The sequence below is a fragment of the Zosterops lateralis genome (genome assembly GCF_965231275.1).
Source record: "Zosterops lateralis genome assembly, chromosome: 3".
NCBI classification, from domain to species: Eukaryota; Metazoa; Chordata; class Aves; order Passeriformes; family Zosteropidae; genus Zosterops; species Zosterops lateralis.
This window is the reverse complement of record NC_139764.1, coordinates 68,767,785-68,787,189: the sequence shown is the minus strand read 5'-3', so window position 1 is coordinate 68,787,189 and position 19,405 is coordinate 68,767,785. Positions and strand designations below refer to the sequence as shown.

Here is a 19,405-nt window from a genome sequence, read left to right as displayed (position 1 = left end):
CCTCACACCGTGTCCCTTCACAACAGCTCCACTTGGGATAGCTGCTTTTCCAGTCGTGCTTGGCTTTGAGGCAAAACAATAAAAACACTTTGTGAAGCAAAGGAATTTCTTACCTACCTGTATTCCAGTTTCCAAAGATTCTTCACAGGCTGTGCTTGAAAAAAAAAGTTTGCATTTAGGTACACAAAATGATATGGCCTGTGTAAATAAAAGCAATGAGATTTGTCTTGCAACATAACGGTGAACAATGTAAAATGTTGCACTTATCAAATCCGCAAATTGTTTGCTGTATGGATTTTTTAAAAAATTTTTTAAATTTTTAATTTTTTTTCCAGAAAAAAGAAAAAAAGCCCTTTGGGTAGTAAATACAATGGGTATTTTGCTTTGGTTGTGATTCTGTTCATTTACTCAATACGCAGTTCTTTAAAAGTCAGAGTGGCTTCATCCTCTGCTCTCAGAGCACCTGAGGATAAACATCAAGATATCTGCTCAAGTCAGTGCCTGTCACTGCCTGCCCAGCGTTTTTACATACATTGGTTGTTTTACTAACATCAAGCTGCTGCAGTACTGTCTATGTGTATATATTACATGTGCTCAAGGAGTTACAAATGGGTTCTGCAGTCCTTGTGGCCTGTAACTGCTCTCATAGCCATGAGTTAAGACTTGGTTAATGGATGCTAATCCATCAATTCTTGTACAATTCAGGAAATTAGTTATTGACATAATGGAGAAATTATCTGAGTGTATCACAGCAACCCATACTTGAGGACACCTCTGTCTGCTAGGGTTGACCTTAATAATTAACAGCTTTACCCACTGCCCCAGAGGTGCTTTACAAGGCAAGAGGCTGAAGGTTAAACAGCTTCTGCGCATCAGACGTGCTCATTACACCAGTATGTTTATAATGGCTTTTCTGAAGCCACAGCAGCTTGTTAATTGATTGTTCTTATTTTACGGACTTTCCAGGGAACCCCTGTACCATTACAAAACTGCGCCCGTGTCCTTGCCAGATTCCCTTTTCCTGTTCAGACTAGTTAGTGTTCCCTCTCTGAACAGGGACTGCCTTCTATTGCTTTGCTTGCCCTTGGTGGGCTGTATGGTGCTGCTTGGGCACCCTCCATCCCACTCCTCCACCTCAGCTCTTCCTTCTGTCACACTTACAGGCTTTACAGTCAGCTGCCTGCTGTTTAACCACCCACCTCTACTCCACAGCATCCAGGCGGCCCTGCAGTTCTCCTTGGTTTGGTCCAGCATTTATTTCAGTTTTCCAAAATGAGGCAGTAATGATGAATCCAAAGCAAAGTGTCATAAGTGACTTGGTGTGGAAGAGGAACAAGGTTTGCAAGGAGAGCACGACCAGGAAACCACCACTCATCAGTCACAGCCAGCATGGCCTCCTGAGGGGAAAGTCCTGCTTGTCAAACTTCATTTTGCAACAAGGCAACCCACCTGGCTGATCAAGGGAAGTCAGTTGATGGAATCTTTTTGAATTTTAGTAAAGCTTTCAATACTCTCTCACAGTATCCTTCTGGACAAAATGTCAGGCACATTTTGTCCAGCTGCCAGGCACAGCTGGATAAACACATCATGCTGTGGGTGAGCAACTGGCTCACTCCTCAGGCACAAAAGGTTACAGGGAATGGGGTGACATCAGACTGGTGACCTGACTACTGGGGTTCCACAGGGCTCCATCTTAGGCCCCGTGCTCTTCAACATCTTCATAAATTACTTGGATGCAGAATCTGAAGGGATCCTGGGTAAGTTGCCAATGATACTAAACTGGGAGGAGCTGTTGAAGCCCTCAAGGGCAGGGAGACTCAGCAGAGAGACCTTGACAAATTAGAGGACTGGGCAATCACCAACCATATGAAGTTCAGTGAGGGAAAGTGCCAGATTCTGCACCTGGGGTGGGACAACCCTGGATGCATGGACAGACTGGGGAATGAGAGGCTGGAAAGCAGTGCTGTGGAAAGGGGAAGAGGAGGGGCAGACACTGATCTCTTCTCTGTGGAGACCAGTGACAGGACCCAGAGAGGGAATGGCCTGAAGTTGTGTCAGTGGAGGGTTGGGTTGGACATTAGGAAAAGGTTCTTCACCCAGAGAGTGGTTGATTACTGGCACAAGCTCCCCAGGGAAGTGGTCACTGCACCAAGCCTGAGAGAGTCCAAGAAGCATTTGCACAATGCTTTCAGATGCAAGGTGTGATTCTTGGGGTGGGGCTGTGCAGGGCCAGGAGGTGTACTTGGAGGATCCTGAGGGATCCTTCCAACTCAGCATACTCTATGATTCTGTGACCCTATGACCTGGTTCTCTGCTCAACTGCTACAGCTAGAAATAGAAAAACTTTCTGGGCTGAGAACACCTTTGCCAGCTCATTTAGAACTGAAGCCATTGAGCCACTAATGCCACAATGTCTCAGATAAGAAATGAGCTCCAGAAGTCTCAGCTTTTGGGTTGAAATCATCCAATGTATTTAGGTACTTGACCAGGGTGGAAGATGAGTCCCTACAAAACAGAAGCTGGACTCTAGTACCTCCTGTCTTTCAAAGAGAAAGATGTTTGAATATTTTTTGCATATTAACAGGGTAAGCAGAAGGTAAAAGCAGGACAAAGCCAAGTTTCAGCAGAGCTTCCCATTTCTTGGCTTAAAACAGACACAAGCTCCCATCTTCCTATTAACTTCACAGCTCTCCTGTGGAAGGGGGGGGTGTGGTTTACTGGTGGTTCCTCACCCTTTCCTAGAGGAGTGTGCCTGCACTTGCATCACTCTCTCTTCAGCAGACAGTTTCTCATCAACCATGCATTGTTTCTGCAATTCAGTGGCACTTTCAGTCAAAACGCATTCCCTATTCCTCACTTGTCTTCTGCACACGCTGGCCTCTCTGATGATAAAACTTAGCAGGCTGGGGCTCTGAAATCCTAGACTCCTTTACTCTGATGGTAAAACTTAGCAGGCTGGGGCTCTGAAATCCTAGACTGGCAAGGGTTTGTGGGGATACCTGTCCTCAGGATAACAGGAATCATCCAGAGAGCCCAAGTTCCCCACAAGACTTGCACCTGCCAGGGCTCTGGAAACACATCCACCCTGCAATCAGCCCCTTCCCACTGATAACAGGAATGCCTGCGTTAGGACACTGCTTTCGCCTTTCTCCTACACTTGTTTGCAAAATCACAGAATCAGAATCATAGAATAGCTTGGGATAGAAAGGATCTTTTTAGCCCACCCCCCTGCCATGGGCAGGGCCACCTTCCACTAGACCAGGTTGTTTAGAGCCCCACCCAACTTGGCCTTGAACACTTCCAGGGATGAGACATTTGCAACTTCTCTGGGCAACCCGTTCCAGTCCCAGTTCTCGTCCCTATCCTAAATCTATCCTGGAAAACTGCCGGGGCAGGCCCGGGCGCGGGGCCGGGTGAGGGCGGCCTGCAAGGCGGGCACAGCCCACAAGATGGCGGGCGCGCTCCGCCGCCGGGCAGGGACAGGGGGAAACACAGCCCGGGCTGTCACCGCCAGCCCGAGAACAAAGTCAGGCAAACACACCCTACGAGCCTGAGCTGAGAGCCCTTTCAGAAAGTTTAGTGTGGAGAAGACTGAGAAGGGATCCATGAATGCACATATACCTGTCTCAAAGGCAGGAGCCAAGAGGATGGTACCACACCACTTTCGGTGCTGCCCGGAGACAGGATGAGGAGCGATGGACATGAACTAAAACACAGTAAGTTCCACCTCAACGTGAGGCAAAACTTCTTTATGTTACTGGAACAGGCTGTCCGTGGAGGTTGTGGAGTGTCTATACCTGGAGAGACTACAAAACCTGGACACGTTCCTGTGTAACCTGCTTTGGCAGAGGGTTCAGACTGGATGAGCTCCAAAAAGCCCCCTCCAACCTGAAACATTCTGTGGAGTGCTGGGAAAAAAAAAAAAAAAAAAAAAAAAAAAAAAAAAAAAAGAGACATCAAACAGCCACACTTCCCAGCATGGGGTACAGCCCTGTGTCCCATGCCAGGCCAGGTGGGGGGCAGAGGGGTCAGGAGGGGCTGCAGGGTGGCTGCTGGCCGGGGAAATGTGGGGCAGGAGGACAGCAGAGCCTTCCACAGGACAGGGATGACCCACCATGATTTATGGTTTTAAACAGCTTTATGTTTTTAATATACAACCATTATAACACACTCCATTATAACTTGATTTTGGGAAGCAAGGGCTTCCTTGAAACTGGGGCTGCCTTGTATCACAGAATAATCTTCCAAGTTGGAAGAAACCCACAGGGATCATGGAGTCCAGCTCCTGGCCCTGCACAGGACCATCCGGACCATCCCCCAGAGTCACACCATGTGCCTGAGAGCACTGGCCAAACTTCTTGAACTCTCTTGGTGCCGTGACCCGTTTCATGTTGCTTGATCCTATCCCGGCCTTGTCCCCACGGCTGGATGCTGCCTTGCAATGGCTCAGGCTGAATCCTCCCAGTCACTGCACCAGCAGGATCCTGCGGTGCAAGGTACAGGGCATGTGTGCTCCTGAGCAAAGCCACAGGCAGAGCCCAAAAAAGCCTTTGGAAACTTTCTGCATGGCTACCTTGTGATAGGGATCCAGGTGCATCCCTGTCTCCAACCCATCATTTTTAGCGTCTATTTGGCAGTGTGTTGCCTGGATGATGGAAGGCTGTCTTCACCCTGGGGTGCAGAAGTTCTAGGTGGGGGTCATTGCTGCCCCTGCACGTGGGGACGTTTTGGCAAGTGGATCTGGTACTGCCACCTGTTCCTGGGACTGAAGTAATTCTGGGATGCTCCTTGCACATACAGGTGGTCTTGAAACAAACGGTGACTCACATAACTTCAGGTGCAGCTGTGAATTCCCCCCATTCAAGGGCAGCTGTGTTGATGAGTTGCTCTCTGTATCTCAGAGAAGAAATCTCTCTATTGTGGCTGTCTTCTGCTGGGATTCTGTTCTCAAAAAGCACAACATTGGGAAGACTTGAACAAGCCTGAAACCCCGATGCTCTGAAATTCAGAGCACTTATAGGATTTGGCTTATGACAGGCTCCTCAAAAATAGCCCTATGACTATGGCTTTATAAAAAAAGATGGCCCTTGCTTCGGCTTACTGTGGTTAAGACCTTCAAGAAGCTCCCTAGTCCTGTTCTGCCACTCCATCATCGGTGTCTCCACTTCTCCTCCCGCAGGGTTCAGCTTGCAGAAGTCCCATCCACTGACAACATCCTAGGAGAATGTATGAACTGTCTCCTCTCCAAAAATGTAAGCAAAGGAACTAGAAGGTATTAGAGGGCATGGGCCAATCTTTGTTTAACATTTCATGGGTTGTTGTTCGGTTTGGGTTTTTAAAAATGATTTTGTTGTTTGTTTTTGTCATGAGAACAGCGCTTGTCTGCTTGGTCTTCCCCAAGTCATTTCCCCTTCCAGGCTCATACCTCTGTTGATTGGTGCAAGCAGCTCCTTGTGCATTCAGGTTCTGTTCTTCTGAGGCACCAAACTTTCCCCTTCATAAAGTGCAGGCACACCACGTGGCACTCAGGGAGTCAGGCATTTCAATGCTCCGTGTTCTTGCATACTTAAATACCTTTCAGGCTCTATTTCTTAATTCTCAAGTGTTAAAAAAATGCTAAATTCAAGTGGAAAATAAAGACGAACTTGTTAAACACTGGTCCCTCTGTGGCTTGCCTAAAGGAAGAAATTATATTGAGATTTTTTAAAGTCAAACTATTGCACAAACACATTGAAGGGAGGTACATAAGAAATTACCTTTCCTGGAAAACTTTGCCCCTGTAGAGAATCTGCTGGAACAGAAGTCTGATGATATGCAGAAAAATTACCTCAGTGTTTCAAGATTATTGGTCCATGTAGAGCTAAGAAGAAACAAGGAAAAAAAATCAGCTCAAATCAAGCATGCTAGAGCATAACCTGCTCTGCACATCTCTTCTCATAACAGTCCAAGCCCATGAAAGAACTGGCATCAATAGATGCTGAAGCCTACTGAAGGCCTTTAATGTAGCAAGTCAATGAACCTTGATGGAGCTGGCTTTTCTGGAAAGTCAGCTGGATTGCCAGGGTAACCACATCACAAAAGGATGCAGGATGGAAGGATACAGAAATTTGCTGAAAAGTTCTATGGGCATGACAAAATTAAATGAAACTGGATGTCCTAGAAAACAGTTTTCACATTCATCATGTCTCTTGGCTGGATTCCACAGCATTGCAGAAACATTTCTACAAGAATTGATTAATTTTCACATTCTGGGCCCTGGAGAGCTTCCCATGCTGCTCAGAATAGGTAGGGTTTTTTTGAGTACAAGCTTAGAGGTGAGATCTAAGCCAGCTGGGCAGGGCCAACATCCTTCAGTTACACATTACCATACATATGACCAAATCCTGCACCAACAAGCTGAAAGGAAAGAGAGTAAAAGGACTATCTGCTTATTTTATCCACATTTAGCAGCAGGACACGCATATAAAAGCAGATGAACTGTGGGGACAACAGTAAGCTAATCTGAGACAGAGAGCAAAGGTGAATCTTTTTTCTGAGACAAAGAATAACCTTCATCTGCCAAATGACTAAACAAATGGATCCAAGCTACAGGGTAGGTTAAAAGCAACATTCATCCAGAGTTTAAAGAAGTCTTAGACTCATGGGTTGAGTTCAGACTAAAACATGTGTTCCTAAAACTAAATGTTTCTTAAACTGTGGGTGAGCTTCTGCCTGGTCTGTTTGCAACTGCAGTCTTTGCAGAAAAGCCTACCCGTGGCTGCAGCAATTCACCACTTCCATCTCTCCAGCCAAAGCCTTATTCTTCTTACATCCTCTGTATTTTCCTGTGCTGGAGCTATTCACTCATGCAGATACTTCTACTGCTTTCCAGAGGTATGGGGGCTTCAAGAAAACTGGTTGGAAAACTTCTTGCGTGTCCTCCCCAAAAAAAGCCCAAATAGAAAACAAACATGACTCTCCCACCCCCTCCAACATTTCTTATTCTTCAATGTGTTTTTTTCCCCCACATAAAAATAAGGTCAAGACTCTCACTATTTGGACATGTCAGTTCAAAACCCTGCTTAATCTCTAACTTCCCTGTTCTAGGGAGTCTATGAATCAGGTTAATGGTTTGTGGGTATTGACAAAAACTGCATGACAACTGGATGACAACTCCACCCCTTCGTTTCATACAATCATAGAATTCTTTGGGTTGGAAGGGACCTTAAAGATCATCTAGTTCCTACCCCCCTGCCAGGGTCAGGGATACCTTCCATTAGATCAGGTTGCTTCAAGCTCCATCCAGCCTGACCTTGAACACTTCCAGGGATGGGGCATCCACAGCTTCTTGGGCAATTTGTTCCAGTGTCTCACCACCCTCACAGTAAAGAATTTCTCCCTAACATCTAATCTAGACCTATCCTCTTAAAGCTTAAAAACATTCCTCCTTGTCTAAAGCCTCTCTCCCTCCTTTTTATAAGCCACTTAAAGTACTGGAAGGCTGCAATGAGGTCTTCCTGTTGCCTTCTCCATCAAGAGAAGAGCAATCCCAGCTCACTCAGCTTGTCTGGGCAGGAGAGGTGCTCCATCCCTCTGATCATCTTCATGGCCTCCTCTGGACTCACTCTAACAGGTTCACATCTTTCCTGTGCTGGGAACCCCAGAGCTGGATGCAGCACTCTGCGGGGCGGGGGACTCAGAGAGCAGAATAAAGGAGCAGAATCACCTCCCTTGACCTGCTGGCCACATCTCTTGATGCAGCCAGGAGGTGTTTGGCGTTCTGGCATGCAAGTGTACCCTGTTGGCTCCTGTCCAGCTTTTCATCCATGAGAACCCAAAAGTCCTTCTCCACAGGGCTGATCTCCATTAGTTCTTCTTCCCATCTGTAGTGTCTGGGATTGCCCTGACCCAGCTGCAGCACCTGGCCTTGTTGAACCTCATGAGGTTCTCATGCGCCCACTTCTCCAGTCAGTCCAGGTTCCTCTAGATGGCATCCCTTCCCTCTGTTGTGCCAACTGCAGTGCTCAGCTTTATGCCATCTGCAAACTTGCTGAGGGTGCACTTGGTCCTGCTGTCAAAAATAAAGATACTAAAGAGACAGAGCCTCAAGGGACACCACTCGGCGCCAGCCTCTACATAGGCACAGAGTCTTTGACCACATCTCTCTGGCTGCATCCATCCAGTCAATGCCTTATCCACCAAACAGTCCACCTTTCAAATCCATTTCTCTCCAATTTGAAAATAGGGATGCTGTGTGGAAATCACTTGCCTTGTTTCAGCTCTGACTTTGTACATAATTGCCCTTTGGAACAAGGAAAGTGAGCAAATTTGTCTTAGGGCTTGAGAGAATAAAATACTTGCATCATCCCTGGCAGATGGGGAATAAGCAGGAAAGCACTGGGACTCCAGAAAAGGCAACAAGAGATTAGAAATTCCTGATTTCCACCACCAACTGGAAAAGGAGCCTTGTTTTAAAAATTAGATTAGAGCACTTCTCTAGATACAGACTGCAGGTATTTTGCAAAGACACCTTAGCGTGTTTCTATCAATAGCTACAGCAGCTACAAATTTGTACTTCTGGATGAAAGGTACTTTATCAAAAAGTTCCTGACAAGCTCTTATCTACACAGCACATCACTGACATACCTATCCCGTGTGAAATCTGTGCAAGAAAGACAGGGTTTATTTTGCCAAATTATAGGTAGGAAGCACCCTCCAAGACATCATGCACCACAGATTATCAATGCAGGAAAACACACTGAGCCTGGTGGCAAAGGCAATGCAAGGAAATGGATACTAGGGAAACTAGGAGGTGTGAAGAACAGGCAAGTGAAGAACAGGCAAGTCCAAAGCTTAAAAAGATGAATTAAAAAAAAAAAAATAAAAAGGAAACTACTTATCCTAGCTACAACTGAGGTGCTGAGCATCATGAATTTTTACTTATGATCTCCTAAAATGAAATGTGCTGATGCCAATCTCTACAGAGAGCTTGTGGACTGGAGAAAGGTTGTTCTTGTGTTGGGAGTAAAGCAAACAGCTCCAAGCAGGTAAAAGACAGTCCTTCTAGAAACAGAGGTCACAGGAGCATGCCAGTGATGAGGCTGTCATTCTGATTCCTGCCTTCCACTTTCTGCTAAGTGCTGTTTTTCTCAGTCTCTCAGAGGTTAAGGACAGATGGGAACCATTAGATCTTCACAGCTCCTTTGGGAGCTGTTAGTCAAGCCTGTCACACATCACAGTCCTTCAAACCTCACCTGTTTACCTTGTCTGAGACTTGACTGCAGTGTCCCTCACACTTTTAACCGTGGTTAGTGCACAGCCTTCAGAAACAGGCCTGTCTTGGCTTGGACACATCTGGAAAATGTTCCAACTACCCTGACAGCTTGTTATGGTGATTAACCACCTTCATTCCAATAAATTTGTGCCCAGATTTTCATATGAATGTATCTGACTTCAGCTTGCTGAAACACATTCCCATAATTTACTAGATAAAAGAGCCTTTCAGTACCTGATATTTTTCTTCCAAGGAAGTTCCTTCACCATCATAATCAATTCTCTGCTCAGCCTTTTTTGATAAACTAAAGAGACAAAGTGCTTCATGTCTCCCATTGAAAAACATTTTCTTCAGGCTCTGAATCATTTTGTGTGGCTCTAATGTTCCGCCACCCATTTTTCAACATCAATTTATAATATGCAGGCCATCCCAGTGCTGGTCTCACAAATACAGTATGTGCTTATATCCATTTGCTTGTCCCTTAGGACTCTTAAAAAAAAAAGAAACCTGTTCAGAGTCTAAAGTAGATGCAAGCCAGCTTCCTTCTGTCTGGCATTTGGAGCAACCAAAAAAGAGCTATCAGTCACCTCTTCTGGTGCTGCCATCTCAACAGGTAAAGGGAAAGCATGACAAGGCTGTCTCCCTTTTTCCACATAATTCAGCAGTGGAAAGCAAGGCTGCCCCTGTGCAGGGTTCTGCTCTGAGCACAGATCGCCCCAGGCACACCCAGCCCACATCCACAGGGATAAACGAGCCAGTGGGCACAGAGTGGCTGTGTACAGGCTGTTAAACCCTCTTACCCATGACTGCAGACTTTTCATGCCCATACCTGGAATATGCCAACATCCTGAGGTCAGCACTGTGCCAGGGACCAGGCTCTCCATGGACCCCGCTGAGCTCCACTACCTGGGAGTGCTCCCCACCACTGCCACCTCCTTTACCAAGAGAGGTAAATGCCATCTGAAAACAGAACCAGTCTCCAAGGAGGGAGAAGGATGAAATGGCTCCCTCATTTTCTCCTTCCCAACAGGTCAGCAGCGTTTCTAAGACCAGGGAGGCAGCAACAGGCTGGGGCATCCGGCTGTTGCATCAAACCTCTCAATGCAACCTCATGCATCTCAGCAAGGGAAAGGGCACAGGGTGAAAAAGCAAGAAGGAAAAAAAGGCAGTAAAGGCACTTTTGCATAAGCTCGGAGAGGAGAGCTTGTGTCTAGGGCTTGCATCACCATGCAGCTGGGATCAGATCCAGGCTGGCAACCTCACCCAAGCTGATGCTTCAGCCCTGGGGGGTCCCTGACCTGCCTGTCCTGCACCAAACATCCACTGGGCACCGGGACCCTGGAGCTTCCTCATCACAGGCCTGTCCTGCAGTTGCTTGTCAGAGCTGAAACAGCAGTCACCCAGGAATCCAATGCCAACAAAGCTGGAGGCACTTCACACAGATTATATATAGAAAAGGTGCCCAGGCTGTGCCTAAATAAAACTTTGTCTTCAATTCCAGGGTTCTCAGATCAGGAGGCTGAGGGGAGAGTGATTTTGGGAAAATATAATCTCAACCCCAACTCATCAGAAGGGAACAAAAATACCCAATGGCTAATATTTTATTAGGCTTTGATTAGAACAATAGAGATTTTCTTTTTTGCTACAGAATTTTACTCATTCTTGTCTCTCCCAGTGGCAGAAAATGCTGAATCACAAACCTGGAGCTTAAAAAAAAAAAAAAAAATCATATGCAGAAGAATTTCATGCTTCCTGCCCTGCTCTCTGGTGCCACGTTCCTCATTTTCAGGCTGTTTTAAAGGTCAGCTTCACAGAACAAATCCTGACCTTAGACATGGGAAATATGCTGCCTCATCACTCCACGATCTTTTCTCACATGATTAGTTCCCAACATTCCTCCAAGTAGAACAGTCCCCATTGCCACTGCTGCAGACAAAAAAACCCCAAAACTCAAAAAAAAAAAAAAAACATCAAAAAAACAAAACCAAAAAACCCCACCAACCCAAAAAAACCCCCCAAACAAACCACAAAAGGAAATAATCCCCAACCCCCCAAAAAACAAAACAAACAAACAAACAAAACCCCCAAAAAACAAACAACAAAAAACAAACAAACCAACCAAACAAACAAAACCACAACCAAACCAAACAAAAACCAAAACAGATAAGAAAAACACAAGATATTTTTTCTCTCCATTCTCAAAGTTGATGCTCACCAGCACCATAGCCTTATTTCACAGGCTGGGGGCTACTTCAGCACTGTAATGCTGTTGCCATCTACAGACAAGCAATAGTCTTAACAAACATACATACAAGTTAAAGTAGGAATACATGCCTAAACTGACAAGTATTCTTGAAAAAGCTTGAAAGGACTTTGAAGAGGATTTTATTTAAGATTTTCCAATGGCTAAGGTATAGGATCTGGATGAAAGTTAATTGAAGACAGCAATTAGTCCTCACGGTATTGGTTTTAATACTGATTATGTATTCATTCAAATGGGTCAATTTTTCTGAAAATTTTTATTTTGATACTATAATTTGAGCAGACAAGAGAGGTCACATTAAGGGGCTGATCCAAAGACACATGCATACTCTGTTTATTTTGAACAAAAGATCCAAACTTATTTGAAATTACTACTATTCAATTACCAAAGAATGATGGAAGGCACAGCCATGATGAACAAACTCCAGTGCTACAGGAAAGCTGAAGATTAATTTACTTGCTTAATAAAGCTGCTGAAAACGTAAGATTTCAAAATTAATAAAAGAACCAGTCAATTATTCTACTGGTTATAAATGACAAATATATACTGAAAAATATTTTGATTGAAGTATTAAAGTTACTGCAAACTCTTTTTAATGTGTATAGGCCTCTAATAAGGAATATGGCTCTTATTCAGTAACCTGGTGGACTAGTTTTTGTCTGTATCTGTAAGAAATACAAAGCAAAACTGAAGCTCCCACTCACTGGGAGACTCTACAGATGACATTTAACCATATCACCACAGTGAGATGAAAAATGGAGTTTCTGTTAAATTATAACTAGCCAGACCGTTATACTGCTCTCAGGTTCATGATAAAAGCAGAAAGGTTGCCTCCTGTGCCTGCAGAGTTCATTGCCAGGTGGCTCAAACCATGCATGTTTGCTGAACCTGTGAAAGGGAAATGCCCAGGCCCCAAGAGCAAAGATTGCCCCACAGCTTGTCATTCTGGGGGGAAAAAGAAGGCAGCAAAGGCATCAGACTCATCTCAGTCCCTTGCCAGAGGAAAGGGAAGCTGTAAAACTGAGCCCTGAACAAGTCGTATGAAAAGAACCAAAGCACAAAGCCCTCAAACGAAGTCAGAACAAAACATTTGGATAGGATTCCTGGAAGAAGGAGCCAGAGGTGTTTGTGAATAAGCACAAGAATAGGCACTTCCAGTGACCACAGAAGTACAAACAAAAGCACTTTTGTGCACTCCCGGATTACTTGCTCTTATTTTCTCTTACAGTCACATGCCTATGTAGGCCTGTACTGTTTGAAAACATGATTTATTAAGACGCCTTAAATTGCAACCAAGTATTGTACTGTTAATACTGACTTTGTTTTAACTTTCCTGTCACTTAATATAAATGTACATAATTTTAATCTCTTATGCAGCCAAATCCCCACTGAATCCTTGGAAAGTTTTTGCTGATATGTGCACTCTATTTCTGAAGTGTTTCAGATTTATGGGCTTCCCCCCCTTCCCCCATCATTGTTTCACTGGTTCCAGGACAACTCCTTTTCAACAGATTGAAACATCCAGTAATGTGAAACAGATCTGGTGACCCTATAGCATTAAATCATGCTTTGTGGTGCTTTATTCCTGCTCCAGAAGACTTTATGCATTAGCGAGTACATAAAATTGCACCAGAGACTGAATATATATTGAAAAGCAATAAATGATTCCATATGATCCTAATTTTTCAAAGCAGTGCACCACTGTTTTAAAGCAATAGTGTTTAATTTTCCAATTAAAGGAAGTTTGTTTTTTTTTTAAATAGCCCTTCTAACCCACAGATATGGGAACACTCTCACTTTGGATATTCTCTCCAGCTGAGAGATTTGGGTACACCAACAATTTTCACAGTCAAATGATGTCCTTGGTTAGCAAGTTAGCAAGGGTACAATTAGCCACGGCACTTAATTTCTTCCTTTTATTCAAAAAAGCTTGTGTCATCATTACTACGAAGACACAGGTCACAAAGGCTCCGTGAGCAAACTGAATAGCACACGTTCCTCTTTAAGCTTCACATACTTGAACATCTGTCAGACCTCAGGCTAGAGCTCCTCCTCAGTTTTCCCTGTTTACTTCCAAGGAAAAAAAAAGTCCATTTTGGTTAAATAAGGTTTATAATACATCTACCTGTATTTTACACTAGACATGCCTAGGATGAAGAGTAACTGCTGTATTTAGAAGCAGCAAACTCTTTAGCAGATCAGCGTGTATTCGATTAGATGGGCTCACCTAAATGGTACCAAAAATAAATTTAATAAACAATAAATAAACTTAAAAATAAACTTTTAAAAAATAAAATCAGGTCTCACTCTTGCTGTCATTGTCTTTCCATAGGTGAACTGGCACTGAATGACTTCAGTTTAAGTTTTGGTTTGCTGAACTGAAGGAACTGATTTTGCAAGGCAGGCAAGGGTGTGCGCCAATGGAAGAATTTAACTTTTCAGATCCAGGAGGAGTTTGCAAGGCAGTTGCTGTAACCGCATGCCCTGAGCATGTGTGAGTGACATTCACATGAGCTGCAAGGAATGTAAGGTCTTTAATACCAGAACAGGACCCCGGGGTAGAACCGAGGCAATAAAGTTCAGAACGACCCTCCCAAAATCCGCTGCTCAACTGATGCCTAATCCTGGAGGCAATGAAGTCCTATTTTTAGGTTCTCAGCATCTCAAGATACAGGATATTCTGCCTTTCACATACCCACAACCACCCCACGTTGGGCCGCTCTTCCCTGTGCCTGTCTTCCCCCTGGAGCCAGTGCTGGAATTCGTAGCTCGGACACGTTTCCATGCAAGACGAGACCCAGGGCCCCGGCTGTGTAGCCTGCTCGGAGCACATCCAACACATGCCAACAGGCTCTGGCTTCTTAGAGCATGACGGGACAGCAGGCAGGAGGTGCCCGGGGCTATCCCGTCGCTCTGCGGCGTGTACAGGCACTCAGGAAACATGACCCCCATCCTATTCCTGCGACTTGATGCAGCTCCTGAGTCAGCAGTTCCCCAGTTCCCCCGAAGTAGGAGAGAGAACCAGCTGCAAATGCTTACCAACTTCCCCACCATGTGCTAAGCCGCTGACTGCTTTTGCTTAACACTTCAGCAGCCCCTTTGAGCCCTTCCTCAACTCCCCAGGGGAGGTTTCCTTTCCCCCTGTATGCCTTACAGTGCCTCTCACACCAGGAGACGTGAGGTCATTTTCTCCCTCTGCCCACAGGGGTTCAGATGCCTCGCTGTGACCTTCCCGAAGAGCATCTCACCAGGCAGGCCGGCTGGCCTAACACGCCCTCCATTTCCAGCCAGCCTGTTGAACCCGTACTGCTGCTTGGAGGAGAAGGTGGGGCTTCGGGATTCACGGGAGCAATCAAGGAGAGGCCATGACCTAGCAATAATAACATTGCCGTGGGGAAGGGAGGGGAGCAGCCTTGGATTTCAGTCTCCTTTTGGAAGTGTGCTCTATGTACTTTACATCAAACATCTGTCAGAGAAGAAAACACGAAGTTCTGGGAAAAAGACCAGAAGCCACATCTTCAGCTCCTGAACAAGTGCTCTGATCACTGGAAATACAGGATGACAGCATGAGGGAGGTGCTTACACTTCTTCCTCCAGGGGCCACGTACGGGAGAAAATAATTAATTCTTTGGAGGAAGCGAAATAGGCCGTATTGGGCACCTGCTCTCAAAAGGAGAGGCAAGGCTGGAGCCTGAGAAAAGGTAAATCCTTTCCTGCAGCCCTCATTCTCGTCACCTGATCCCCGATTAACTCCCCAGCTGTACAGGCGCGACTTCTGTTCGCAGGTGGAGGGAAGCAGGGCTGAGAGAGGCAGCTGTTTTAGCGCCGTGCTGTGTCAGCACCACCACAACGAAGCAAGGACTGAGGATGCACCATGCACAGCACCACGCAGACAGGACAGTCACCTCGGGGACGTTTTTTGTCCCGTGAAGACAACCAACACACTGACACAGTTTCAGAGGCGTGGCTTCCAGGTCTCCCTGTCGGTGCCCTACCTCTAGGCATTTGGCACACCTGGCTGCCAGACACATACCCACCCCGTCCCTTCCCCTCCCACCCCAAACAGATCTCCCCTGCCTCGAAGCCCACACCTGGAGGGCGCCTGCAGCCTGGCACAACTTAGCTTTGAGACAAGGGGATCGGGGAACGCCGAGCGGTGGCTTTGCTTGGTCCTCAGTGCAGCGGTAGCCTCTGACTGAAGGCAATTTTCGTGCGAGCGCCACGGCACCCTCAGGAAAGGCTTTTCTGGCGGCAGGGCTGCGGGCAACGCCCGGAGTAAGGAGAGCTCCAGGAGAGGGGGCGCAGAACCCACCCGGGCCCCCGCCCCGCGCCGCATTTTACTCGATTGTTTATTATTTTCCGAGGGGCGGCGGCGGGGCGGAGGCGCCGGCCAATGGGAGCCGTCTCTGGCCTGACGGGCGACGGGCGCCGACCAATGGGCGGCGAGGGCGGGCCCCGGCGGTCACGCGCGGCCCCGGAGCATGACATCATTCAGTTCGCACGGCGCAGCCTAGCTTGGTGGGGGCGGGGCCGCGTCGGGGGCGGGGCCAGCGGGGCCTGGGCGGGGCCAGCGGGGCCTGGGCGGGGCCAGCCGCTCCCCCCCCGCGCGGTGTGGGCGCAGGAAGGTGTTAAGTTATAATGATAGAGCAATTACGCGATAAGTGAGTATAATTAACCCCACGTAGGGTAACCGAGACCGGCTTAAGTGGACACGGCCGTGTTGCACAACGAGTCAGTGGCGGGGCAGAACGGCGTTTGGTCACTCGGACCAGCCCAAGCTAAGGGGAGGGCTGTCTATCTTCACAAGTCAAAATTCTTTCATATAATCCAAAATGAATAATAATAATAAAAAGGTGGAGTTTCTCGCTGTATCTCAACAATTTGACTGCACCCTAATAGTATAAACTGAAGAACTCCATGTACTCCCGAGTATTTAAAAATGATGAAGCAATCTTTTGAGCAATGTCAGCCTAAAGAGCAGGTTTTAAAAAAGGGTTTAAAATATGCAATTGGTTTTTGTTTTTCCCCCGCCTCTTATCTTTCTTCCTGGCTCTCAAGGTATATCTGGGTCATATCCATGGCGCATCAAGAACCTGGCTATTGGTTTAAAATGGAAGCTGAGATGCTCCTTCAATGGGATATTAAGAAGAGAGATTTAAGTGAAATACCAGTATTGCAGGCCTCATAAATATTGCTGAGAGAGTCCAACTTGAAGTGATCTTTAAGTTGCTGGGAAGTAACCATAGCTGTTCATCACTTCAGGAAAAAAATTATAGTTAGAAATCTGCAGCTATCTCTGGCAAACCCATCAAGTTTCCTTGGCACCATTTGGACCTTTGCTCTGCGTCTGCCAGTCAGCCAATCCTTCCGTAACAACTGTGAAACCCATTAGGCAGTTTTAGTCAAACTAGGTCAAAAAGTTAAACTCTCAGGGTATGAATTTGCCTGGTTTATAAATGACATTTCTTTCTAATCATCAGCATCCAGGTTGCTCTGAATCAGCTACAAAGCCTATTGCCGGTTGCCCAGTCTGTGTTTAAAGGACACAGTAGGGAACTGTGGGAAGAATAAAAACACACTAAGGGAGCCACTCTCCCATGGGGTGAATGGGAGGGGTACACAGGGTTATTGCAGAGGGCACAAACTGCTCAGAGACCAGGCTGCAGGTGCTTTACAAAACAACCCATGATATGCTTGTTTGTGTGAGGTCCACGCAGACAATGCAGCTGTTGTTTAACCTAAGTGCAATATAACATTCATTTATTGAGCGGCAGTACACTTTACAGGGACATGCCCACAATGTTGTACTGATGAGAAATTCCAGGTCTCCTACCCCCCATGAGAGTTTAGCTCCAACCCTGCTTCTGCAGTTATTTGTGTGAGAGGTGAAGCTAGAAATGTCACCTGCATTTCTCCAGCTGCCATGTGACTGTGACCCTGCCCCATCCATATAATCCAGATACTGTGATAGGCACACACGTTCCCCCACATCAGCTTGTGCGGCAGAAGGAGATAAAGGAGATGCAGAGGAAGACACAGCCCTGCCCTAAAACACTCACAGTCTAAGTAGGCAAAGTAAGTGAGCAAGCTTTCAAATGGCCTGAGGGCTGGCCTAACTTTATTCCTGTTGAAGTCACTGATAAAACTCCCATAAATGGAGCCTTTTGGAAAATCCCACCCTTGAGGCATAAAAGTACTTAAAGGAAGAGACTGAAAATTGTGCAGGCTTTAGATTAAATTTTGATCAGTTTTTATGTGTATTTCAGTGGGCCCAGCCATGGAACGACAATAAGCAGAGCTCCTGTGTCTTTCTGTTTTGCTCATGCACTTTTCATGAGCAAAATGTGTAGAAAGAATTATACTGTGGTTTTAATTACACTCTCAAACTGCATTATCGTGGGCACACACATGGTGCATGGAGCTCTAAAGAACTGGTACCATGACATATGATAAAGGTCATGTGACTGATATACCAGTGAATTCTGAAGAGGACAGATAATCTTGCTCAAGGCTGGCACTCAGGTGATCCAGTTTTATTTCTCAGTTCTGGCACGGGCTTCCTGTATGACCTCAGTACAGTCATGTAATTGTTCAGTGCCTCAGTCCATCATCTTTTTTAATAGGGTTACTACTTACTTCCTTTCTCCCGCCCTCTCCTGCCTCACTTAGGCTGCAATTCTGCCAGGGAGTGGAGCATTTCTACCCACGTGCAGGGCCTTCATCCAGTACAATGAGACCTAACAGCAGTGCCTGTAGAGTAATGCAATGCCAATTAAATAAATAAATGAAGATGATAATATGGATTTGCTGCTTGCAACCCAGCCCAAGGTCAAAGTACTAAGCTTCGCTGGAACCTCAGGATGTGCCCCATGTGGAGGTTTCTGCAGTGGTCAAAATCAGCCCCAAGCAGTAGCTAGTTTTGGGAAAGGGCTCAGCACCAGTCACAGTTTCACAGCCAGCCTTCTCTGGCTAACTGCTGAAAGCCACAAGGAAAGGCTCCTTGGAGATGTGGTGTTGGACTAAGTGTCTTCCCACCACGCCTTTTTGTCTGAACTTGGTTGCTGGCTCTTGAATGCCACCGTGGTTTTCCTCCTTACCTACTGCTAAATCATACACATGAATGCCAGTGTCACAATTGCAGCGTGGCTGGTGGCTTTTTGAGCTGGCTTGCATTCCTGTAGGGGCCACGTTACAAAAAAAGCCATGGCAAGGCACTCAACATTGTGACCCAAAATGGAGTTGCAATGAAAATTATTTCCATCACTCGAACCTGCATTCGTTTTGATTAATTCAGTGTCTCCTGCTGTATTTAGATAGCCAGGGATTAATTGTATGCATGCTGAAATACTGTCCCTTGCAATAAAATCACACTAAACTATTCCTAACTTCAGTGCCACTTGAATTCAAAGCCTAACTCGATCCTTAGGGCCTTAGGCCTTACTTAGCAGGATGTGTAAGGCATGCAGGATCAGAGCCTTGCTATTTTCTAATCAAATGGAATGGTTTTCACATCTACTTGTCTATAATGCAATACATCAGGAATAGTTTAATTTGTCTGCTAATTCTATCCAGCAAAGCTTCGGAAACACACCTGCTTCTCAGTCCATGCTGTTGTCTGTATCTTGTCTCAGAGACAGTGCTCCTGTTGGACTAAATCTAGTCCACAGTCTAGGTTGGTATCGAGCCAGGTGAGAACTGATACACAGAAGTTGCCACGTGAAGTATTTATATACGTCTATATTAATAGCTTTTATGTTCTTTAGTTTTGTGGGTCACCCCTTTATTGAACCCATAATTAACTACATCTTCAAGTGAGCTACTTTGGAGAGCTTTCTGCTGGGGCACGGCCTCAAGGAGGAGCTACAGCGGGATTATATTCACGCGTGGAC

At 46.0% G+C, this 19,405-nt stretch overlaps 1 long non-coding RNA gene across 3 annotated transcripts; it reads right to left on the bottom strand.

The window, feature by feature from the left end:
• Window positions 1-1,205: 1,205 nt before the first annotated feature.
• On the bottom strand, window positions 1,206-11,889 carry LOC310906980. Of its 3 annotated transcripts, none has more exons than XR_014589507.1 (3): window positions 11,081-11,889; window positions 4,574-5,860; window positions 1,206-1,397 (listed from the first exon to the last, which is right to left on the bottom strand). It is a non-coding gene; the product is annotated as an uncharacterized lncRNA (long non-coding RNA). The 3 variants fall into 3 exon arrangements; XR_014589508.1 differs by lacking the exon at window positions 1,206-1,397 and having other exon boundaries at window positions 4,177-4,941; window positions 5,102-5,860; XR_014589509.1 differs by lacking the exon at window positions 1,206-1,397 and having other exon boundaries at window positions 4,177-5,675; window positions 5,757-5,860.
• Between the last annotated feature and the right edge of the window lie 7,516 nt (window positions 11,890-19,405).